Here is a 25,466-nt window from a genome sequence, read left to right as displayed (position 1 = left end):
AAAGACAGGATGGCCACAGAAAGGCATAGCGTGAAGGCCCGGAGGACTGGTGTTGGTGGGGAGGGGACCAGGACCCCAGAAAGAAGCCCAGGCTAGGGACCTAGAGCAGGGCCCAGGCCAAGGGAGAGCAGGAAAGGGTGGGCCCATGTAGGAGGGTGGTACTAGGGTTCTACAGTGCATGGAACCCAAGGGAAACCGGGAAGCAGCCCAAGCAAGGGGCCTGCAGTTCAAGCTCAGGGACACACAGAGCAAGATGGTCAAGCAAGGAGCCAGGCCAGGGACTGGAGAAGTAAGGGCCAAGGCTGGAGCAGGGGGCTCAGGACAGTGGACAGGGCTAGGGAGAAAAGGCTGGTGATCCAGTAGCAGGGAGCTGGGCTCAAGTGCCAGCACCACTGCCAGGTATCATGGTTCTGGGTACAGGACCAAGGGCCCAGGGAGAGCAAGAGGCCCACGTGAACCAGCCCTTTGAGATCTTAGGAGGAAACTCACCAGGGTTGCATGAGGGAAAGGGCTTTGTTTCCCACAAGATGCCCTGGTGCAGATGAGAATCAAGGGCATGGGGCCAGGCCAAGGGGTCCTGGCAAGCAACAAGTTCCAGGAGCACGGTGACAGGAAGGCATGGCACAGGGTTGCGGTGGGTATGGAGAACGACAAGAACCAGGACCCAAACAAGGAATCCAGGCAAGGGACCAACCAGCCCAAAAGAGGATTAGGAATCCAAGGAGCAGGAGGCCCACTCTCCAGGGGAAAACGCTAGGGAAAGGAGAGGAAGGAGCGGTGCTAGGATAAAGAGATAGAAGGTGGCACCAAGGGCAAGGAGGGGAGCTCACTAGGGAGCCCAAGCAAGGAGCCCCCAGGTCAGACTGGACAACAAGAGACCCCACGGGAAGCCATGCGACACAAGGTACGTGTTCAGGGGCTCAGGTGAGTGGCCAGGCCTGGGAATTGGAGCACAAACTGTTGTGGTTAGGAGGGCTGTGTTGGGGTAGGGGCAGTATGCAAGGCTAGAGGGCGGGGGATTGAAGGGAGGGAATCAGGAAGCGCAAGGTCAGCACTAGGCCTTCAGTGGGCAGAGACCAGCCAATTCCACTCCACTGTCCTAGACGTGTAGATCCTCAGAGAGGGACCTGGACCAAAGGAGTGCCAAAGGAGGGCACTGTGAGGGGATACCTTGTGTTCGGAATTGGGTGGGTCAGTGGGAGCCAGGACCCTTCTTGTAGCCCCGACTAGGGATAAGCAGTAGGAAGGGAGAGTCCGGGCAATGCCCGGATACCACAGTACTGTTGTAGGGTCAAATGAGGCAAGGCACCGAACATAGCAGGAAATAGATTTATTTGGCTGCAGGCAGGCTCAGAAGGCACAGCTTTTGCTGTAATCAATCAATCCTCAGGCAGTTTCTGAATTTAATACCCAGCATGTAAGGGTAGGGGCTCAGAATTTCACAGTCTGCAGAGTTCACACAAAAGCAGCTTTTACTTTCACTATTTTGGGCAAATTAACTCTTCAAGGACAACATCTGAGAAGGGGAGAGCTTCTTTTCCCCATTTTTTCTCTCCCTGCCAGTCATTACCATAGAACCAGTTGGTAACATATCTTAAAAATGTAGACATCTCTGTGAAGCCCATCACAAGGCCAGTGGCCTTGTTGCACATTGATACAAACTACTATACAGGATATGTTTGTTAAAAACTAGTAAGGGGGTGCCCAGCAGCTGGAATGCTGGTATCTTCTCGGCCAGTGGCCAAGTAAAACAGGGCAACAGGAAAATAGGAAGTTAATCTACATTGGATTCTTTTGCAGAGACTCTTTTGCTGACAGTCCTAAAAACAGCCATGGTGAAGATTTCTGGAGAAGCCCAGGTAAGACGTTTTTGTGGAGAAAGGGGGTGACACTTCAATGCAAAGGGAACAGAGGGGAGGCACAGGAGGGGGACTGATAAAGGGGCTTGAAGTCAAGGGAAAGTAACAGAGTCCTGGAGAAGGGTGGTCTCAAGCAAGGAGCCAGGCCCAGGAATGGAGAGCCAAGTTTGTTGTTCAATATAGAGTTCCCATGAAAAGATACAGGGATAGGGAGGGGAGGGCGGGAAGAAAGGGCAGTAGGTGGTGCAGAGAGAGGTGGGCTCAAGGCCCAGGTCCACAGATGGGTGTCAGGGTTGTGGAGCAGGGCCCGAGCTGAGGGAGGCCAAAGGGTCCAGTAAAAGGGAAGGGCTACATTTTCCTAAAGAGAACCCACAGGGCCAAAGGCCAGGTCCAGTCCCCTGACCCTGGTGAGCATCCTGGTAAAGGGAACAGGAAAACAGGTGCAGGGGGGGCACTGACAACAGGAGGTCCCAAGGAGGGCATAGCAGGAATTTCTGGAGGACTCCTGGTGGTGGGGTGGGGGCCAGGACCCCAGCAAGGATACCAGTCTAGGGACCTAGAGGAGGGCCCCATTCTGAAAGAGCAGGGAAGGGCGCGGCTGGGCAGGCAGGTAGCACTAGGGTTCTGCCATGCAGGGAAGCCAAGGGGAGCAGGGAAGCAGCCTAAATGAGGGGCCCAGGGAAGCACAGAGCAAGAAGGGCCACCAGCGGCTCAAGTGAGGAGACAGGCCAGGGAATGGAGAGACAAGGGCCAGGTCTGGGACAGGGGGATTAGGACAGTGGATATGGCAGAGGAGGGAAGGCAAGGGACATGGCAGTGGGGAGGCAGGCTCCAGGTCCAGAGCCATTGCCAGGTCTCAGGTTTCCAGGAGCAGGACCAAGGACCCAGGGAAAGCAAGAGGCCCAGGCTAGGGACAGGGCTCTCTTTCCCATGGGGTGCCCTGCCCATATGAGAATCAAGGGCCAGGAACCAGGCCAAGGGGGTCTGGCAAGGATGGGGAACAGGAGGAGGATGACAGGAGGGCACGGTGGGGGGTCGCGGTGGGTGCTGAGAGAGGCAAGAATCAGGACCCAAGTCAGGTTTCAAGGCAAGGGGCAGATCCCCCAACAGAGCATTAGAAACCCAAGAAGCAGGAAGCCAGCACTCCAGGGGAAAGCACAAGTGGAAGGAGAGGAAGGTTTGGCACTAGGATGTAGAGACAGAGGGCAGTGCAAAGGGCACCCAGTGGAATGCACTAAGGGGACCAAGCAAGGGACCCCAGGTCATGCCCAATGCGAAGTGACACCTAGCAATACCTAGCATCAGGTGGAACATCGTCTGTGCCTCAGGCAAGCAGCCAGGCCCGGAAACTAGAGCACAAAACATCAGGGTTAGGGAGGGCTGGGTTGGTGTAAGGCCTGCATGCAAGGCTAGATGGTAGGGGAGGAAAGGAAGATGATGGCACAGGGCAAGGTCAGTTAAGGCCCAAGACCACTGCCAGGTGTCAAGGTTTGGAAGGTGAAGGGGGAAAAGGCAAGGGGCAGGGCTGGGTTTCCCATAGGGAGCCTTCAGGGCCCAGAGGCTAGCCAATCCCACTCCTCTGCCCCCAGTAGAACCTCACAGAGAGACCAGGACCAAAGGCGGGCCAAAGGAGGGCACTGTGAGGGGATACCTTGAGCCCAGAATTGGGGGCGGGGTCGCTAGAGAGCCAGGCTCCCTTTTAGGAGCCCAGGCTAGGGAGAAACAGGGGGAGGGGAGGGTCCAGGCAGTGCCAGGATACCACAGTACACGGGGAACAGTGGGGAGACACAGGAGGGGGTGTAAAAATGGGTCTAAAATGACGGGACAGGGACAGGATCCTCTAGAAAGACAGCCAGGGATTCAAGCAAGGGATGAGGCCAAGGAATGGAGAGCCAAGTGGCAGGACCTAGGCCAGTGTCTCATGAAAATGGACACAGCTGGGGTAGGGAGTGAGAATAGAAATGGAGCAGGTGGCACAGTGAGAGGAGGGCTCAAAGACCAAGTCAAAGACCCCCCAAAACTGAGGGTCTGGGGGAGTTCATATACCACCACCACCAGGATCGAGGTGTGTTAGAGTCTGTAAACAAGTCAGGATGGCGCCTGGCATTTTGCCAGGGGGAGTGGTTTGTGAGGTGGTGCCAGCGAGCCATTAAGTGTGGAGATTTCTTATTGGTTGACTGCTGTATCTAGTTTATGTTAATTAAGATAAGCTGTATGGAATGTATATATACCCCTCCTGTCCTACAATAAACGGCTCCCACTCCTGCTGTATCAATCTACACAAGTTGCTCGTCACCCCACCCCCGTTATTGTTTATTTTGCTTCAGCCAGACTGCCTCAGAGGTGACTCGCCCCTCCAGGCAGTAGACCCCTCTCTCCTGGGTGTCCAGCGGAGCTTGTATGCTGCCTTAGCCAGGGTGGATTGGACTAATACCTACAGGCAGAGGCATTAGGTAGAAGGAGCTCATATCCCGCCCAGCCAGTATAAAGGGGACTCGCCTCAATAGGCGGGAGACCCCTCCCATCTGGTTGTCAGGAGGGCTTATATACCCAGAAAGGCAGGGTAGAGGGAACTCCACCCTCCAGGCGGGAGACCCCTCCCACCAGGGTGTCAGGGGAAGTTCTTATACCACAGCAACTAGGAAAGAGTGGACTGGCCCCTCTAGGCGGGAGATTCCTCCCACCTGGGTGTCATGGGTGCTCCTATACCGCAGCAGTCAGGGTAGACAGGACTCGCCCCTCCAGGCAGAAGACCCCTCCCCCCTAGGTGTCCTGTGGGTGGGGGCTCCTATAGCATGCTAGCCAGGGTAGAAGGGACTCATTCCTCCAGGCAGAACTCTCCACCTGGGTGTCAGGGAAAGCTAGTATACCACCTCAGCCAGGACAGAGGGGAATTGCCCCTTCAGGCGGCTGACTCCTCTCATCTGGGTATGGGGGAGGAGCTCTACACCGAAGGTGCCAGGGTAGAGGAAACTCGCCCCTCCATGCTGGAGACCCCACCCACCTGGGTCTGGGGGGAGCTCCTATACAGCGGAAGCCAGGCTCCTGGGGAATGGCAAGAGGGGCACCAGTGTGTGCACAGGCTCAGGTGGCCACAGGAGCCACCTGCTCTTGGGTGGCTGCAGGGGTCTGAGGGGCAATCCATGTGGTTCACTCGTATGAGAACTGGAGCCCTTGCAGGGCTGTTTTCTCCCCAGATGTGTCTGGAGTCACACTCACACTGGATGATCACTGAGAGTTGGGACCTGAATGAGATGATGAGACTGGCAGGGGTGGCGAGCCTGATCTCCAGGAGGAGGGCAGAACCTCCTGGGAGAATCAATGGTCAGGTTGGGGAGAAAAATAGGAGAGGTGTGCAAGGAGGGGATCGGCCCTGGAGGTCAGGAGCCCTGTAGTTCAGAAGGCTGCGGAGGGCAGAGGGTTGGGCCAGTGAGGCTTTTTGGTGGGTAGGGAGGGGTTGCTTTCCAAGGTGGAGAGCAGGAAGAGGTCAGATGGGGCAGCCGTGGTATAAGGTCAGGGCACACCCTCCCGACTGCCTGGTTGGGTTTTCTGTATTCCCTGGGCCCCCACTGTGAATAGGATCCAATGCCACAAAGTTGGGTTTGATTATCTCATATAAAGGTGCCCCCTCATGCTTGCTCAGGGGAGGGGTTGCTATGGAGACCAGCGAGCAGGCCCCAAGGGGAGCCAGGCTGGAGCCAATTACTGTGGCTGCATCAGAAGAGAGCCCACCCCGGCTGCTGTGCTGACAGCAGGGCCTGTGCTGAGGGCCGACTCTCAGTAGTTGGTTTCCAAAAAGCAGTGGTCTCGGCAGGAATAGAGCCTTGTCTTTGTGCCTGATACCTTCTGCTAGGAAGGCTGAGTGCCATGTGGCTGCTCTCCCAGTTGCCTGCCTCCCCTGTGTGGCTCAGTCTGGAGTCAACATGGGCATCTATACCAGTGAACTCACAAACCACACCTCAGGTCTTGGGGGCCACAGGACATGGTGCAGTGGTAGCCTAGCTCAGTCATGATGTGAGGGACATGGTCATCATGTATGGTAGGTAGCACAGGGAACTTGTCATTATGGCACAGAGAGGTTGGTGGCATGGCCTAGTCTCAGGGAGGCCTAGTCAAGAGCATGGCACAGTTGATGATATGCACTATCTGTGGCATGGCTTGACTGGTGATGTGGCCCAGTCATGGCAGTGAGCCTGACCAGTGAGCACTGAGGGCCCCCACCCCAGCCAGACCCAGGTCTTCCTGAATTCCTGGGCTAGGAAATACAGTTTACATAGCACAGTGCCTGCCTGTGACAGCAGGTGAAACACTGTGGGGAACCTGCATGGCCAAGCCCCACTTTCCCAGGGAAGATGCATAAGAAGGAAGCAGGGGTGTCAGTAGTTTAAATAGAACATCAGGCCAAAATGCCTCTCGTGCATGGCCAGCCTTGGGAAGGTTACCAAGGGCTTGGGGGGCTCCTGGGCTTCTGACTTTCTGGACCCCCATCCTGGCGCTGCCATCTCTCTGGCAACCAACAAATGTCCCCAAACCCAGCATGGCAGAGTTCAGAAGAGGAGATGCCTGGACAGGCACCCAGGACCTAGGGACATGTTTAATGACTGTTATACTTAACTGGTTTGCTGGGACTCTGGATTTAGAGCAATTGTTGTGCTCTAGGCAAAAGAGGACCCCTGTGGCAGGGGGCCCAGCATAGCATGGCAGGCCCAAGGGTCACAGTCCTGGGTGGTTGAAGCTGGACCATGACTCTCTCCCTCCTCCCTCTGTACTCCAACCCCAGCACTTAGCCAGCCTCCTGTCTGCAGAATCCTGCTCTTAGCTAGCTGCCAAGGAAGGTGTTAATTTCCTTCCATTCCTAGTGTTTTAAACACTAGGGTTTCTCCAGTATTTTCAACATGAATGGGTGATGGACTTTTTTGTATAGTTTTCTTGCATCACGTGGGATAATCACATGATTCTTATACTTAATAATCACATAATTCATGTGGTGAATGGCATTTATTGATTTGCATAAGTTGAACCACCCTTACAACACTAGGAATGGAAGGAAATTACTACAATACTGTAAAGGCTATATATGACAAATTCAAGGCCTACATCATACTTAGGGATAAAAACTGAAGACATTTCCTCTAAAATCAATAACAAGACAGGGTATCCACTTTCATCACTACTATACACCATAGTCCTTGAAACTATCACCAGAACAATCCAGCAAAAGAAGGAAATTCAAAGGATACAAATAGGAAAACAAGTCAAGTTATCTCTGTTTGCTGTTGACAAGATCCTATATTTAGAAGTCCCAAAAAACTCCACCAGAAAACTTCTAAAGTTGATAAACAAATTCAACAAAGTAGCAGGATAAAAGGTCAATTTACATAAATTAATTGCTTTCCTCTTCTCCAGTAATGCATCTGCAGAGAGAGAAATCAGGAAAAGTATCTCATTCACAATAGCCTCACAAATACTTGGGAATAGAAACTGGGGTTAGTAGCTCAGTGGTGGAGCGCTAACCTAGCATGCATGAGGCACCGGGTTCGATCTTCAGCACCAAATACAAATACATGAAATGTATTCATTTACAACAAAAACTATTTTCAAAATACTTGGGAATAAATCTTATCCCAGCTAGCCAACCAACTTATACTGCAGACCTGCCAATTTACATATATCTCTGATGCCCAGGTACAGGCAGTGTCAGAGAATAGATAATTTGGTAAGACATTGACATCAAACTTCATATACTACAAAGATAACACTCAATATTAGCTTGACAATTTGCAAGAATTTTTTGTCTTACATTCATGCAAATTTGTTAATTATATAATGAAAATATACATTAAAGCACTTTATTGTTAATCTATATATTTGAAAGCAACTACAATCACTCCTTGAAGGCCATACAAGCTCAGTAGCTGAAAACCAGTCAGACCCCAGTGTGTTTGGAACCCTGAGATTGGTGGGGGCGGGGTGGGCAGCCTGTTCAGGGCATGTCTGCGACCAGCGCCATCTGGAGGAAACCAGCCGCCACAGCGCTTTCAGTAGCTAGGAGCAGCAAGGCTGAGATGCCTAGGGCCAAGCAGGCAATCCAGCAACACTGTTGCCTCCCACTGACCCTTTCTCAGCTGCACAAGGGCTGCAGGGGAGGCTTGGGCAACCTCCGTGAGAGTAAGAAAAATGCAAGTGCAGTTCTCTGCCTGGCTTTTGAGCTAATCATTAAAGAAATTTTGAGTTTTTCTAAGACAGATGGGATCCTACTAAAGAACTTATTCTGATACCTGTTGCTGAACTAGGAAATCTGGACTGGGAATTAGCTGTGCTAGGTGATCCTTGTCAAGGATAGGAATTAAGTGGTTTTTTTTGTGTTGTTGTTGTTGTTTTAGGCTCTTTTATCTCAACCTTGTTCTGAACAGATGTTCTAAAATTAATAAACATACACTTTATTCCTGGATCTACCTGTTTATCAATAATGGGAGATCAGAAGATCAGATGCCACCCATTTTTTCCCTGATATTGACCCCCACAGTCTTCCTCCTGGTTCTAAATTTTGTTTGACAGCAGAAGATTTTCGGGAGATTTATTCATAATGCAGTAGGTGGCACTATATTGCCCCCTGTTTCTGCATAGGCACAGATCACAATGTAATTGACTATATTGATCCAATATGAAACACATTCAAGCCAGGTGAATTTTGATAAATCTTGGTTCTCTGCTGTACCACTTTGAAAATTTGGCAAAGAATTTTCCATAGAATTGAGCTATGAGGATATAAACAATGTTGTTCTGCAAAATAGATTCCAGGTACAGGTGGACAAAGAATCCGTATTGTCAACATAGACTGTGAAGGATTTCTCTATGATGAAATACTATTATGAATTTGTCTTATTTGTAGTTCATAAGCCACAATAATGGTTTTAGGTTATATCACTCAGAAAAGTTTAATAAGAACAAATGCTGAGATAAACAACTCAAAATCAACTATCAGTGATTACAAGACATCAAATCAGTGGTGCCTTCTTATTCCTAATGTAAAGGTTAAATTTAAGTTTTTCTCTCCTGTTATGTTTAAGTTTTGCTTTTCTGTAAGTTTAAGTTCTGTTTTCCTGGAACCCCGAAACTTATGTTAAAAACAGTTACTTATGTCAAAATGTACCCTGACCCAACACCCCCTGACAAAAGGCATGGTTATTCTGTAATGGTTATTTTGTAACAATCCCACTCTTGCACCCTAACTGCCATATGAGCTTCCCTGTTTAAACATTGTATAAAAACTCTGCTTAAGCTGTACTCGGGGCTCCAGTTTCTCTCAGGAGAGCTCTGGGCCCCAGCATGCTGGTTCCCCCCCCCCCCCAATAAACCCTTTGCTTTTGCATGAGACAAGTCTCTTGGTGGTCTCTTCCTCTGACGTTTGCCCGACCCTAACACTAATAATATGTAGAAATAGTGTCTATTCACTTTAAGTTACCAATTCTTTTGTTCATAAATAAAGTATGCAATGCAGATTTCCATTGCACAAGTAAAAATGGAGGAAATAACCTTTATATATACTTTTTCACTGAAGCCCACAATTGTCTTTCAGTTGAAAAATACTAATCTCCAGTGTCTTCATGAAACTGTCACAAGTCTGCCATTGTAATGACTGATTGTATTGAAGTCTATAATAATCGCCTTTGTATTGTTTTATATGCATTTCATATGCTATTTTTGGAAGTTTAAGATTCCGTTACATTCAACATGGGGAATTGTCATTTTATTTGCTTTCTTCCTGAGCAATCTATATATAAAATATAAATGTATTCATTTTTCTTCCAAATTAATTGACTGTATTTTTTTCTGGTTCACCTGAATTTAGAGAAGAATCAGCTGTTTAATTTGTATGAAATATTAAAGTTAATCAGTAAAATATAATTGGATAATTAAGTCTTTTATGCACATAAAATAGAACACTTTATGAAAGCAAACTCATCATGGATCACTTTGAAATGATCTCAACATTCTAAGTAAGGCACAAAAGTCTTTTTAAAAGTAGCACTACAAGAGTGGAAAATAAACATCTGCCCATTCGAAATGTATGATTTCAAACTAAAAGTGAATACACTTTGTCCAGTGTGATGTTTACAATAATGGATTTTTTTAAATTTTTGGATTACCAGGATCATGAAAGGAAGCACTGTTTTAGTTAATCATATACTAGTAAAAACTGTCATAATGTTATTAATGTGGAAAATCTTGACTATGAAATTCAGGGATAAATTATCCCCTGTGCTGTGTCCTTAAGAAGAAGGCATTCATGTCATTTCATATTAACACAATTTTGTTCCTTGATAGATGGAGCTTAAAAATTACATATGCTGCCATAAATTACTGCCTTTAGCAGATCTTTATTAGGTGGAGTTTTTCTTTCTCTCTCTCTTCCTTCCTTCCTTTCTTCTTTTTTTATTTTAATGTTTGTAATTCTGTTTTCAATCTCTTGGAGAGTAAAGGTGAACAATGTTTTAACCTTTTCTTGGAGAAAAGAAAGAACTTTTATTGAATATAATTATAGACGATTATGATTGCTTTAAATTATCTCTTTGGCAGTTGGATTAGAGGGACTTAATGTGCTGGTAACTTAAGTGTCATGGTTTTTATAAGAAAATTAATTGTGAATCATTAGATCTGAGGGCAGGTTCTGCATAGAGTGAGGGAGCACTTTGACCTTTATTCCTGGTATGCAGGGTAGGGTTCCACGAAGTTAATTTGACTTGTCAATTTAGAGAAATCTGAAACCTGAGGTTTTTCAAAACAAAATAAAACTATCATATTTTTATGTCCCTCAGTACTTGGCAGGCATATATTTGGTAGAAATTCGTATCACTTATTTGAAAAAAACTTGAAATTAACTGCAAAATGGGAAAAAAACAAAATTATTTTTAAGAAAAAAATAAGGAGCATATATATTTAAAAACATCCGTTGAACAGCAAGGAATGCATGCTGGTTTTGAATAATTTTAAAAATGCCTTTTATTCGCTCACTAGTGTTTTCTCAACTTGTATCAAACCAAAAGATCTTTTTCTCACAAAGTCAAAAACAGATCAATACTGATGGATTGTTTTTGTTACCTAATTTTTTGTTTACTATCAGGTTTTATCCTTTAATAAGGTTACCTACATTTTCAAATTATAGAATAAATATTAGTTAACTCCGAAGTTGGATATTTTATTTGTTTTAATTTCTCACTCATGAGTGTTGATTTTAAATGTTCTATAAATATTTGCATCACTTTTTTTTCTTGTAGCTTTTCAGTTAAGATATTCTAAACTCAAAAATGTGGTATCAATGAATAATAGAAGAGTCATTGGAGGACTTACTTAATTCTGTATTTCTTAAGTTTAGTCCTAGCTGCTAAACTCTGTAAGCCTTAACATTTCTTTCTTAAATTAGCTTTAACCACAAATGAATAATTTTCAAAATGATGAGGTGTTGATTTATGGGTGACAGGACCATTCTGTCTTGGTATTTTCTAGGCTGGGGCATAGGCACAAAAGAAACCTGACCAAAAGGAAAATCAGGGGCAGACATCTGTTCAGTGATCATGATCCTGGATTCTAAGGGTGGTGATTCTCCACCCCTTCGCCCAAGTGAATAGGTCAGAGGGCATAACTTATTAAGGCTGTGTTAACCATGTTTATACTTACTGCATAGGTAAGTTCCTCCTCCCAGAATCTGGATGTCACAGCAGCATCAAGTCTAGTGAGGCAACTAGAGAAATTACACACTCATCACAGAGTGGACAAGACAAAGAAGTTGGCTATAGGTCTTCTTGTACACATCCTGGGGATGGCTCTAGAACTAGGACCAGGTCCCTGTAACATAAAATCATCTACTCAAGACATAGGGACCCTCTTCTAGCCTATGCACATAATAAAACCATCACTGCCCTTGTGTGCATCTGAGTGTGTGCATATATGTATATGTGTGCATCATTATAAAGTGTGTGCCCAGCTATGCCTACCATCCTGGCCTCATGCCCTCCCCTGACCCTAGATGACCTGTACAAATCCTGCTACAACAAAAGCAATACCTATGTTTAGCATAATTTTCTTAGTTTGAAAGAAATGTTCTCAGTTATCCTGTCAATAGAGTCTCCTTGGGCCTCAACTATATCTACATGTATGGCTTTTTAATTTTGTTTTCAAATTAAATGATAGAAAGGGTCTCATTAATTGAAAAAAGTCTCCCCTAGATCTCAGTGAGTGAGATGATTCTTGGAGTCTTGACCTTCCTCTAGAGAAATTTGGAAAATGGGATCAACAAATAGTTGTTTTTATGTGTGGTGGGAGAACACTTCCCCCATAGAGATGGGAAGGAAGTCCCCAGTTTGAAGAAAGGACACACTGAGTTGATGGGGAAGTCCTCCACTATGCACTGCAAATGTGTGTGGTGGAGTAAAATAGTTGTAGCAGAGGTGATAATGAGGAGGAGGAAGAAGATGGTGATGGTGATGGTGATGGTGATATACACACAGTTGGCCTGCTGTGCCAGAGCAACACCTGTTCTGATGACATTGCTACTACTGCTATTGGAGCAGAGGAAAGCATCAGTCTTGATTCCTGCATAAAATGTGAAGGTGGTAAATGCACCAAAGTGTGTCACAAAAATTTCTGTAGCCCTGGATACATTAAAGAATAGCTATAGTTTATTCAATAGGCTCCACTTTCTATTAAACCCAAGGCTGAGAGACAGATTTTCATACTAAGACTCAGTTACAGGAAATACACCAGTGTCCCTCCATGCATGGGACAGAAGCTACCTCTCTGTGCTGTGCAGGACAGGGTGCAGCTGGCACAGTGAGGCAGCACTCCTGTCCACATTATTGCAGGTGACAGAGGCTTTTGGTGTCATCTAGAGGGAAAGGCAAGCTCTTGGTCTCCTCCATCAACAGATAGCAGCAGAGGTACTACTCCAGGTCAGAGGATAGAGCTGCCCAGGAGAGACAAAGAGGAGGCCAGGGTGGGGGTTTAGAACAGAAGATTAAGAGTCAGGCATTGAACTGGAAGTCAGGACAGTCCATCCTATGTCCTGGACTATAACCTGAGTCTGAGGGCCAGATCTCTGGGTCTCTCCAGGACATTTAAAGAAGCCCAGGACATAGAACAAGACTCACCTAAGAAAGGCACTGGAGGAACCTGGCCTCAGGTATCAGCCTGAGTAGATTTTGTAGGGCTGAAAATCACACAAGACACAAAGCTGAGGTGCAGGTACCTTAGAAGGGATCTCTGGAAGGTAGGTGTATAAATCTCCCTTAAGCAAAGAGGATCCTTTCACTTAAGCAAGTTCAGGCCCATGATCATACCTGAGGCCCTGAGGCAAATAAGATTGTAGAGCACTCTGCAGAGTCTCCTCAAGGAGACTGTGCATGCTTCATCCAGGGAAGGGGCCCAACTCTCCCCTCCTCCACCTGTTACTGAACATGATCAAAGAGCCTTAAGGGATGATGTGAGTGGCCATGGAAGGAGAGGCCAGGGATGAGTGGGAAGGCATCTCTGCCAGTTCAGCAGCAGGCTTCCTGAATGTGCCTTCAGAGCCAAAAACATCTGGATCTCCTGCTCTATGCTGTCATAATGGTCCACAAAGCTGCTGTTCCCATTAGATGGGAAGGCATATTGGAGGAGTAGAAGAGTGTGCTCACAAATGCAGGCGTATTGCTGCCCTCCACGGTTGGTCTTGGAAATACCCTGGATTGCTTCAGTGCACATCAGCTCAGCAGAAGTGTCTGCCCCGCCAAGGTCACTTCCATAGGCTCCCTCCTGGTGGTGGTGCTTCCTGGAGGTGCAGCAGCTGTGGCATCCTTTGGTGGCTTGGAGAGGTGGTAAGAGTCCAAGCTCCTTGGGATGAGGTCTGTGTCCCTGGGGACTGCTGAGTCCCTCTTGCTGGGTGTTCTCCTGGAAGCTTCAGGGAAGGCACTTTTCAGTGAGGTGCCCAGGCTTCTAGCAACTTTCAGCCCCTTCTTGCTGATCTGGGCTCTTTGTGGCTTTTCTGCTGGCCTCCTTCCTGGTTTTCTCCAACTGACACAGCTGGATGGCCTCTTGGATGCCATCATCGCTGCTGGAGTTAGAGACCTTGTGCTGGGGGTCCAGGGTCCTGGAGCTGCTGCCCCTCCCATCAGCCCCGCAGTCACTGTTGCCCGTGCCCCTATTCTGTGCTGCCTGGGATTTGGGGACAGCTGGCCTTGTGCTGCCCAGGTTCTCAGCTCTGTGGTAACCTTAGGCCTGAGGCTGCTGGATGCTGTGCTCATCTTTGCTCACCTGAAAGTTCATGGAAGACAAACTCCTAACAGGCTCCATCAGACTGTGGCAGGCAGCGCATGACAGGGGGCTCCTGGGTGGATTTCAGTGTGGATTGGGCAGAATTTTCATTTGAGTCTGCTTTCTTATCTACAGACCTGTCACACTTTCGGTTTTCATGTTGTCTTTTCTCATTCAGAAATGGTTCTATTTCTGTCTGGATGCTCTGCTCAAAGGAGTCCTCACTGCTCACCCTGACTGGGGAGGCTGAGCCCTGTTTCCCGCCGGCCTCCATGGGGCTGCCAGGAACATTGCATGATGCCGGGGTAAGTTTGGGGGGACACAGGGCGGGCAGGGTGCCACTGTGTGGAGGGTCTGTTTTGCCTCTGCTGTCCTCCCTGCAGCCCTGCCAGGCTGGGCCCCATTGGGCATGGGCTATTGTTCTAAGGAGAGCAAGAACCAGAATCCTTATACATAGCCCTGCACAAATGAACACTAACATGATGTTTTTATTTAACAGATGTGTCCTGATAAATATGATTTTTGTAGCTTTTTGTAAATTAGTTATACTGCTGTAAAAAATATTTTTGGAAAATGTTGTCTTTTGATTTTGGAGGGTGTTGCTAACTGCAGCTTTCTGTGGTCCACTTAGGAGCCATTGCTAGACATGCAGTTTGATTCTTAACCTCACAGTGAAGGTCACCCTGGCTGGAACTCTGGTCAGCTGGTAGTTCAGATGCTCAAGGCTGAGGAGCCAGTGGCCGCCTTCTAGGAAGCACTAAAATGCCCTAGTGTCTGTCAGAAGCTCCCAGAACAATGCTTTTAATAAAAGACATGATGGTCCCTAGCAGCCAGAGCAGTTCCTCTTCAAATTGTAATCACAGCCTTGGATTAGTAAAATGTTTCTAAGCACAGTGACTAGGAAGCAAACTGACCAGCCAGTGTGTGCCTCTTGAGACCCCATTGAGACAGTGGCTCTCTCTGCAGCCCAGTCCTTCTGTGTCCAGTCTCCTGCAGTCAATAGGTGATTCTAACATCTCTTTGTAGGAGAGCTGCTGTTCTCCTCTTTTGATCATGATTCTAAGAGATCACACCGCATGTGCATTTTAACTGTCCTTTTCTTGATTTGTGCACAGAAGTGAATAAGTACAGCAATTGGGTGGTTTGTTCCACAGACAACTTGGCCAGAGCTCAGTGCTCCTTTGCCTTGCATATCCCCACACCTGCCATCCAGGAGCTGCAGCCCAGTCAGGGCTCTGACCGTTGACAGAGCCAGTGCTGTCAATGCCTCCTGCAGCACACCTCCTGGGACAGAAAGGTGCTGGTTGTAGGCCATGGCCGCTGGTCCCCTGAGTCAAGGCCAGGTGTTGCTGCCTTGGTTTTCTTACCTTCTGCCCTGTGGTACTAAGTTATCCATGGTCACTGAGGGAACAGGGTACACTGGCCACTGATGTCCTCCAGTCACCTCATGTTCTGCAACTCTGATTCAGCTGTGAGGCAGAGTCTACCATGTATCCAGAGGATGCTGTTGGTATTCTAATGTGGATGTGAGTCTTGTACACCTCCTGCACCCCTGGGTATAAACAGAAACCCAATTCTGTACCCAAGTGCAGACCCCCACCCACAGTGAGCATCAGCTGGGTTAAGCTGCAGTCCTGAGTATCCCAATGTGCCTGTGATGGCTTCCTTGTGGTGCATTCACTCACTTAAGTGCTTATGAGAAAAACATGTAATCCATGTTCTTTTATTTAATTTTTTGAAAAGTACTTTTAACTCTTAGAAACAAAAATCTGCTTGTTTTTCCATAAGCACTTTTTAAAAAGATGAATAAATCAAACATCGCACACACACAAAAGGATCACAAACAGGGCACTTTTGTTGATTAAAATCTGGAGTATTTCTGCTGCTAGACTCTAAGCAGCCAAAGGGCACAGATCTTGCCACCCTCCCAGTCCCTGAGCCACCCAGGATTTACTTGGGCCAGTGCCCCCACAGGTAGTAGGATGAACTGGCTGAGTATTCACCATATATACACCCTTGCTGAGCCCACATGTGTTTCCTTGTTTAGTCAAAGTGATTATTGTCAGACATGGATCTCATCTACTTCTGGTTAATGCTGTGATCATAAGGCTTCTTTGGTTTCATGATATTATCCCTCTGATTAGAGGGATACCTTACTACCCTCAAGAGCTTAGCTCTGTGCAACCTCAATGCTGACATAATTCCCAGAAACCATGGGGACTCAGTGCATTCCTTAGGCAAGTCCGGTTTTGGGTACTTGGACTATTATGTACAACACTGAAGCAATGGGAGGGGAAAATAAGAAATTCCCAGTGACAGTTGACAGTCCACTGTGGTAAGGAGGCTCCCAAAGAGAGGAACAGACACCATCTATGAAGTTACACTAGATAATGTGAAGAATCAACAAAAGCAGGAGATTGCTTAATAAAGATAATGCCAGTTATTAACTCATTTCAAAAATAGAATGAAATTTAGCAGTGTCACATTGCAACAAAATCACAATCAGTGGACACAAGTTAATGGGGTGACCCAGAGTATAGGAGGACAAGGTGGGTTTTCTACTGAGTAAGATTTTATCAGTGGTCTCAGCTGCCCAGCTCCATCCTGGATAGGCTTCAGGAAGGTCAACAGCCTTACTGAGCTGTTCCTAGGGCATATGATAGCCCAGTAGGGTCAGCACAGTAGTCATGGGTCAATTCCTGGAAGGAACCTCTGACCTGGGTCCCTGGAGACTAAGACTGATTCTATGCCCAAAACAGCAGATGGAGGAAGTTGGGGCTCCAACACTCCCCCTTTGCCTTCTCTTGAAACCCAATGCCCACAAGAAGGCTCCCCAGTAGGCCTGAATCAGCTGCTCCATGAGAGGAATAAGTTTGCATTATCACCAAATGTTAGTTGCTCCCAGAATCATGAGAGAGCAGAAGATGATTTGAGGGGACCAGGTGTGCTTTGGACATCAGGTATTTGAGCTCTGGGAAATTTCCAACTTGGCCTGGCTCCCCATCCTAGTTCCATCTTTCTCTGCACAGATGACATGGTCAGTCCTGTCCCTAGTCTCACCCTTTACAGGACCCTAAATAGAACCCACCCCATACCCTGACTTAGCCCAGGCAGAGCCTCAGGATGGAATGTTGGAATGGGACCTTTATCCTCAGGCTCCCTCTTGTCTCCTCTCTTACAGGGTCTGTGTCTGTCTTTGAGCTGACACAGCTGGCCTTGGTGTCAGTTGCTCTGGGACAGATGGCCTCCAGAGTCAGCTCTGGAGACAGCCTTGCCAATGAATATGCTGGGCACTGGTACCTGCAGAAGCAGAAGCCAGGTCTGAGTCCTCTGTGGATCATCCAGCTCTTGGTGTCCACAGCTTCTTTGGTGTAAGCAGAGGCAGCACTGCCCATGGGGCCCAGGTCCCTATGTTGTAGAGCTAATTCTCCTGGTGGTAGCGCCAGTGTTTGTCAGCCTTGCTTTCAGAGTTCAGCTTCTCCTCCCAGGCAGCAACCAGCAGGTTCCAACACCTCCTGCTCCATGCTAGGCCTGCAGAACAAGGAGGGCACCAACAGACACAACAGAGGTGCACAGGGGCGAGTGGCCCTGTCACTGCCACCTGTTCCTCCACAGAATGCCCCCTAGAGGCTCAAACAACAGAACCCAGAAGAGCTTAAGTCCCCAGTTCTCTGTATTCATGTCTTGAACTGATTTCTTCCACCACACTCTTCTGCCATGATGTTCAGGCTTTCCTCAAGACCTAAGGAATGGAGTCAATTGTTTATGGATTGTGACGTGGGAGACCTTTGAGAATCCAAATAAATTTTTTATCTTCTAAATATTGGGGTCTTTTTCTTTTTTTTTTTTGAGAGAGAGAGAGAGAGAGAGAGAGAGAGAGAATTTTTAATATATATTTATTTATTTAGTTAGTTAGTTTTCAGCAGACACAACACCTTTGTTTGTATGTGGTGCTGAGGATGGAACCTGGGCCGCACGCATGCCAGGCGAGCGTGCTACTGCTTGAGCCACATCCCCAGCCCTGGGTCTTTTTCTTTATTCTTTTTTTCTTTTCTTTTTTTTTAACAGTAGAATGCATTTTGACAGATTGTACACAAATTGAGCATCACTTCTTCCTCTGGTGGTACATGTGGCAGAGTCCCTCCAGTAGTGTAATCATACATGTATACAGGGTAATAATGTCTGTCTCATTCTACTGCCCTTGCCATCCCCACAGCCCCACTTCTCCCTTCAGTTCCCTCAACACAAACCAAAGTGCCTTTCTGATTCTGCCTGATCCTTCCAGCCCCATTATGGATCAGCAATAGCTTATCAGAGAAAACTTTCAGCTTTTGGTTTTGGGGGATTGGCTTATTTCACTTAGCATGATATTCTCTAGTTCCATCTATTTACCTGCAAATGCCATAATTTCATTCTTCTTTTAGGTTGAATAATATTCTATAGTGTATATGTTCCACATTTTCTTTCTCCATTTATCTTTTGAAGGGCATCTAGGTTGGTTCCACAGTTTAGCTATTGTGAAATGAGCGACTCTAAGCATTGCTGTGGCTGCAACACTCTGGTATGCTGATTTTAAGTCCATTGGGTATAAACTGAGGAGTGGGATAGCAGGGTGCTTCTAGTCCAAGTTTTCTGAGGTATCTTCATACTGCTTCACATAGTGGCTGGAACAATTTGCAGTCTCACCAGCAATATATAAATGTAAATTTTTTCCCACATCCTTCATGACACTTGTTATTGACTATATTTTTGATACATTGTCAATCTGGAGTGAGATGGCATCTTATAGTAGTTTTGATTTGCATTTCTTTCATTGTTAGAGATGATGAACATTTTTTCCAATGTGTGTGGATTGGTTCTATTTCTTCTTCCATGAAGTGTCTATTCAGTTCCTTAGCCCATTTTTGATTGTGTTATTTGGCTTTTGGTGTTCCGGTTTTTCGGTTCTTCATATATCCTAGAGATTAGTGCTCTATCTGAGGTTTGTGTGGTAAAGGCTTTTTCCCATTCTGTAGAATCTCTCATCACGTTATTGCTTGTTTCCTTTGCTGAGAAGAAGTTTTTAGTGTCTGTGCATCCCATTATTGATTCTCTATTTTACCTCTTGCACTTAGAAGTCTTGTTCAGGAAGTCAGGTCCTGAGCCAATGTGATGAAGATTTGAGCGAACTTTTTCTTCTATTGGGTGCATGGTCTCTGTTCTGCTGTCATCTTTGATCCACTTTCAGTTGATTTTTGTGCAGGTGAAAGATAGTGGTTGAATGTCATTTTGCTACATATGTATTTCCAGTTCTCCCAGCATTATATATTGAAGAGGCTATGTTTTCTCCAATGTATATTTTTGGCACCATTGTCTACTATAAGTATATCTATGTGGGTTCATCTCTGTGTCTTGTATTTTTGTGTTACTGTTCCACATGTGTCCTTTAGTACCTACACCATGCTGTTTTTGTTACTGTTGCTCCACAGTATAGTTTAAGTTCTGGTATTGTGATGCCTTTTGCTTCATTCTTCTTGCTGAGGATTGCTTTGTCTATTCTAGGCCTATTATTTTTCTAAATGAACTTCGTGGTTTCTTTTTCTAGTTATATGAAGACTGCCATTCATTGGTAGAGATATAATGCAAATCAAAAGTACTCTAAGATTCTCACTCCCATCAGAATGGCAGCCATCAAGATTACAAACAACAATAAAAGTTGGCCAGAATGTAGGGGGAAAGGCACACTCATACATTGCTTGTGGGACTGTAATTTGGTGTAGCCAATCTAGAAGTAAGTATGGAGATTTCATGGAAACTTGCAACATAACCACCATTTGACCATGCTATCCCACTCTTTGGCTTAGAAGAAAAACAGCTTACTACAGGAACACAGACACATCAATGTTTATAGCAGCACAATTTATAATAGCTAAATTGTGGAACCAAACCAGATACCCTTCAGTAGATGAATACACAGAGAAACTTTTATTTATATACACAATGGAATATGACTCAGAACTAAAAGAGAATAAAATAATAGCGTTTACAAGTAAATGGTTGGAGTAGGAGAATACAATTCTAAGTGAAGTAAGCCAATCCAAAAATACCAAAGGCCAAATGCTTTCTTTGATTTGAGGATTCTGACTCATAATGATGATAGCAGGGCATGGGAGGAATGGAAGAACTTTAGATAGGGCAAAGGGAAAGGAGGGGAATGGAGAGGCCATGGGGGTACAAATGATGGTGGAATGAGTTAGACATCATTACCCTAAGTACATATATGAAGACATGAATGGTGTGAAAATACTTTTTGTACAACCAGAGACTTGAAAAATGGTGCTCTCCAGGTCTAATATGAAAGGAATTGCATTCTGCCATCATATATAACAAATTAAAATAAATAAATATTTTAATAGAAAAGTGAATAAATAAACAGGGGGAGGCCATCCACCTTGTTTTCATGAAATTAAGAAATAAAGCCCACAGCAGCCATGGCAGTGGAATTTGGCTACCAGGCAGAGGTGGTAGCGCCTGGAGCACAGGGCATGCCACATTTGGAGGCCCAGATGCCAGCCCCAGCACCTTTGCTTCATGTGCCAGGACACCCATGTCCTTGGCTCCAGGCAATGCAACCCCATGTGAAAATGTATGTGCCCCATCCAGTGCCAATCCCAGTGGGATGCCCATACTCAACATCTCTACAAGCCCCTGTAGTAATGGAATCAGAATCAGCAGGAGCAACAGCCCCAGCAGTGGCAGCCGTTGCACCCCAGGTGCCTAGTCTAGTGACCTATCCACCCGGCTTGTGGGCTCCAGTGGAGTGCCGGGAGGGAATGGCTCTTCAATGTGTCCAGAGTTCCCAGAGTTGCCTTGTCCAGAGTTGCCTGAGTTGCTGGGGCCAGGCAGAATATCCTGAGAACCACCCAGGCATATGCAACCTGGGAGATAGAAAAAGCCCCAAGCAAAAAGAAGGTCCTGAAGGTCCACAGGGAAAGACTTCCCTGAGGGAAAGCATAAGCCAAAGCCAAAAAGAGGGTCAGGAGAGACCCCAGGGGAAAGACCCCATGTGGGAGAGCATTAGCCTTTGCCTGGTGCTTTTAATTAAAAAAAAAAAAAGAATGTCCTTGGGATTTTAATAGTAATTGCATTAAATCTTTGTAAAAGTTTTGGTAGTATGGCCATTTTGGCTATATTAATTCTGCCTATCCAAGAGCATGAGAAATCTTTCCATCTTCTAAGATCTTTTTCAATTTTTTTCCTTAGTGTTCTATAGTTTTCATTGTAGAGGTCTTGTACTTCTTTTGTTAGATTGATTCCCAAGTATTCGACTTATTTGAGTCTAGAGTCAATGGAGAGGTTTTCCTACTTTCTCTTGCTGTGGATTCATCGCTTATATATAGAAATGCATTTGATTCATGGGTATTGATTTTATATCCTAATTTGCTGAATGTATTTATTGGTTCTAGAAGCTTTCTGGAGGAATTTTTTGGATCTTCTAAATATAGAAGTATGTCGTCAGCAAATAGTGATGATTTGAGTTCTTATTCTATGCAAATCACTTTAATTACATTCATCTGTCTGATTACTCTGACTAGAGTTTCAAAGAGGGCATCCTTGTCTTGTTTCTGTCCTTAGAGGGAATGTTTTCTCTTTTTCTCATTTAGTAATAATATTGGCCTTGGATTTAGCATAGATAGCTTTTACAATGCAAAGGCATTGCATACATTGTTTGTGTAGACCTCACCATGTGCATGTTCAACCATGAGTTTTTGTGGTATGAGATGACAGGATAGGATGAGAAGCAAAAGAATGAATTCCACAGCAGGAGTCATGGAAGAGGAAGATTAATTCAAATGACTGGATTAAATCCTACTAAATAGAAAATAGTTTTGTTTTCAAATTTAAAATAAGGGGGATATGATCTTAAAATTTCTCCTTCCTGAAAATTTCTTCAACTCTTAAAGGATAATACTTTGTATATATTTTCATTCTGAATCAAAAAGACGTTTTAATTTTTTCTATCTACAAATGTTTGGAGGTTCCGAAAGATTGAGACATGTGTAGGTTTGGAATTAAAAACCAAGAATGGAATCTTCTTTGATTCTCAAAACTATAGCTATGCGTCCCTTTCATCCCATGATTTTTTGATCAATGAAATAATTTTGGGAGTAAATCCTTTTTTCCTAATTTAACTTATTTTCATAAACAAGAAATATTAATATGTGGGACTAGGTTTCAGTTTTTGAAGCAATTCACAAACTATTCAACAACACACTTGGACATGAAAATACACTTACTAAGAGAACAGTAGCAGCTCAGAATGTAGCATGTGCTCACAATGAAAGTTCCATGTTGTCCAGTCACCATGGTAATGTGGGATGCACATCTTACCTTCCATTTCCACTCAGGTGGTGTGGTGAGCGAGGTGGTGTCAGTTAAGGTTGGAGAAGACTAGGGAGGTTTTGAGTTCTTGGTCGACCATGGGAAATCTAAACTGCTGCGGGGAAGGTATGTTGTCAGTGATATTTTCAAGGCTGTTTCTTCAAAGGGCAGTTAATGTTTACTGAATATATTTTCCTCTTGATTTTTTCATCTTCAACACTGAATCTTCTCTCCTGAGATTTAAGTATTTGGTGATATTGTTTTATCACTCAACTCATATATTTGCTTGTTCTATTGACCTGGTTACTGAAAATGTTTTTCTAAATTTAGAAAATGAACCATTCCTAATGCCAATAACATGTGTGCTCTTAAAGTGAATTACAGGAGGAGGACACCCACCTTACTTTCATGAGATGAAGAAATAAAGTGAGAGAGAGTATATGGAAGCTAAGTAAGGCAATATATATCCCATGACAGGGCAATTAGAAACCAAACCCATCTCAATGTATATGAACATCTAAAAAGAATGTTAGAGAAGTCTAAATCAAGACATTTGTAAAAGAAAAGATGACTGAGATTTCAGGAAAAGTTTCCAATTGGTTGATGACTACAGGATCCCAGGTGGTTGGGGACTACTGGGAAGGAGGCAAAAAGGACAGTGCCTTGAGGTCAGTGGAGTGGATGTCTGATAATGGAGGAAATCAAGGCCTCAGTGGTCTACAGGGGGAGGATCCATTGGTGGAGGTTCACAGGTTAGAGTTAGTGGTGGTTCCATCTAGGCAGATAAGTCTCTGGCCCCTGGCCATGCAGGACCTAGGAAAAGGCTTGGAAAGCCAGGAGCAGGAATATGCCTGATCAGAGCTGGTGCATCTGGAGAAATGACATTTCAACCAGGCGTTGTCCGACTGCTCAGATGATGGCTCAGAATATTAGACTGCAGACATGGGGCAGGCCAGCTTCTGACATGGAAACAACAAAGCATCAGCCCAGAGTATTCATTTCCCTGATTAATCCCCACTAACATGCCATCCAGGTGGAAAAAGCACAAGGAAACTTCATTCTGGGCACAGCTATCAAGTGGCAGTTGGTTTAGAATGTCCTAAGTTCTCAAAACAGTTGGTGAGCCCCAGAGAACTCTGATGATTTAGATGGTCAACTGCTCATCAGGAAGGCTCACTGGGAGGCAGCTGGCAGTGAGACGACCCTGGGGGAGGATGGCTACAAGTGTGGACTCTACCATTGACCTTCAGATAGGCTTCATTTGCATGAAATCATCATTTTTAAGCCAGTAATTGTAATGAAGAGACAGGAGCCCGGGTTATAACTTGAACATTTTTCATGGTGTCTGCTACTGAAACCTCATGCCAAAGAGGCCTGAAGGAAGGAGTATTTGAAAAGAACTGAGAAGAGTTCTGGCTTCCTGGTTCTAGGATATATGCTAGAGGACTCAATTGCTCAGGGATTTCTGGTCCCAGGTAAATAGCTACATTCCTGTCCCACATCCACTGCTCATCATTCTTGTGAATCTGGGCAAGTCACATAAAATCTCTAAATTACAAACACCTAAACTCAAAATTGTGGTGGACAGACTCTGCTCCACCCATCCCTTTAGGCTGATATGGAGTCACAGGAGGTCACAGATATTCTCCATGAGCTTTACAGATATCCATCTGTAAAGAATGAGGAATAGACTTTCTTTACCCATTGCCCTGGAGGATGAACTCTGTTTGACACCTCTCTGTTCAAAGACTGTCAACGATTGAGCTTATTTTTCCACACATTTAATGAAGTGTCCTACTTAATGACAGGACACATTAGCACCCATATGAAGCACTAGTCCTCTTAAAAATGCATGGATGTAATCATTGTCAGCCTTATACCATTAGGTGGATCAGATGCACACTTTTTGCAAACAATTGAGAAGGGGTTTATTTAACTGCACAGGTATTTAATTTTTGAGTTAGAATTTGAACAAAAGCCACATACATAACCACAGCCTCTGCTGATGGTCACTGTTTTCTCTGCCTTTCTATGATTCTGCCTTAGTAATTCTTTTTGACCACACAATATTGTGTTGGGTTGTAGACCTCACACATTGCAGTGTTATCCTAAAGCTCAATCTGACTCAGGTGCTTTGCTGCACCAATGGTGAAAAATGAACTCAGTAGTGTGAAATCTAATAACATTCAAATCCCTCCTTCAAAATTTATTAAACATAATTTTTGTTATTTTTTAAAAATTTTTATGAGTTATTCGTGGACCTTTATTTATTTATTTATTTAAATGTGGTGCTCGGAATCAAACCCCGTGCCTCACACATGCAAGGCAAGCACTCTCCAAATGAGCCACAACCTGAGACTCAGATTTTATTATTTTTAACTCTGTTAACAGACGGCAAAAAATACATCAGAACTTTTTTTTCTAATATTCAATTGTAACATTGTCCCCCCTGCTCTGCTAACTAATACTCTACTCTCACCTTCTATGATCAAGTTTTCAGTTTCCACAAAACAGTGATATTATACAGCATTTATCTTTGTGTCCTAGGCCTATTTCTGATAACATAATCATCACCTCTTGTTGTTGAAAATGACAGAGCAAAAAAATACAAGAAATATTTAAGTTTCTGGGCATGCTATTAGTGTATAAATATATACTTGAATTCAAAGCTCAAATTATACCCCCAGATATTTACAATGATCACTTATCAATTAAAACTGGTTGAACTGTTATTTGAATTATTATTGATGACCCTGTGTTTTCTTGCTAGCATCTTGTCAACAGCTCTGTTTTATCACATTTCCCAGGCTGTTGCCTCCCGTGTTGGAAGAAACCCCCCAAAGCCGAAGACTTACGCAGGCCTTGGTCCAGAGGAGTCCGCCTCTGGCCACCAAACAGTGTTGTGTCAAATGAAAAGTCCAACAAAGGTACTGTGGAAATCCTGAAATTGTGTCCATT

At 45.1% G+C, this 25,466-nt stretch overlaps 1 pseudogene; it reads left to right on the top strand.

Annotated features, from left to right (window-relative positions):
• Window positions 1–892: 892 nt before the first annotated feature.
• On the top strand, window positions 893–8,768 carry LOC144253800 (carnosine N-methyltransferase-like; annotated as a pseudogene).
• The last annotated feature ends 16,698 nt before the right edge of the window (window positions 8,769–25,466 follow it).

Source organism: Urocitellus parryii, chromosome 3 (genome assembly GCF_045843805.1).
Source record: "Urocitellus parryii isolate mUroPar1 chromosome 3, mUroPar1.hap1, whole genome shotgun sequence".
Lineage (NCBI taxonomy): Eukaryota > Metazoa > Chordata > Mammalia > Rodentia > Sciuridae > Urocitellus > Urocitellus parryii.
Note: the sequence above shows the minus strand (reverse complement) of the source record. Positions and strands in the feature narration are given on the sequence as shown.